At 70.0% G+C, this 406-nt stretch overlaps 1 non-coding gene across 1 annotated transcript; it reads left to right on the top strand.

The window, feature by feature from the left end:
* Positions 1–268: 268 nt before the first annotated feature.
* Positions 269–406, top strand: LOC113979545 (the record flags this gene model as incomplete). The annotated part of the gene is made up of 1 exon (XR_003537903.1): positions 269–406. It is a non-coding gene; the product is annotated as a 5.8S ribosomal RNA (ribosomal RNA).

The raw sequence follows: 406 nt of genomic DNA, 5'->3' as shown, positions 1-406 counted from the left end.
GCCTGGGCCGCCTCCGAAGGCGGCGCGAGGCGCGTTTCTCCCCCCGCGGCGCCGTCGATCGCCGGAGGGGGGGGATTCGGCCGGGAGCGCGGGCTCCCCGCCTCTGCCGTCCTTGGGAGCTTGGCGGGGTTTCCCCCCCGCCTCTCTCTTTTGACTGGTGCGTGCCGGTGCGGTCAAGCGAGGCGCGACGTCCTCGCCAGACGAGGGGCCGCTCGACGCGAGCGGTCCCGGCCCCTCCGCGCGTGCGGGGCGGTGCCGAAAGGCAGACAACTCTTAGCGGGGGATCACTCGGCTCGTGCGTCGATGAAGAACGCAGCTAGCTGCGAGAATTAATGTGAATTGCAGGACACATTGATCAGCGACACTTCGAACGCACTTGCGGCCCCGGGTTCCTCCCGGGGCTACG

Source organism: Neopelma chrysocephalum, unplaced genomic scaffold (assembly GCF_003984885.1).
Source record: "Neopelma chrysocephalum unplaced genomic scaffold, ASM398488v2 Primary Assembly neopelma1_82951, whole genome shotgun sequence".
In the NCBI taxonomy this organism is placed as follows: Eukaryota; Metazoa; Chordata; class Aves; order Passeriformes; family Pipridae; genus Neopelma; species Neopelma chrysocephalum.
The sequence above is the reverse complement of the archived record's forward strand: the minus strand, read 5'-3'. Positions and strand labels throughout refer to the sequence as shown.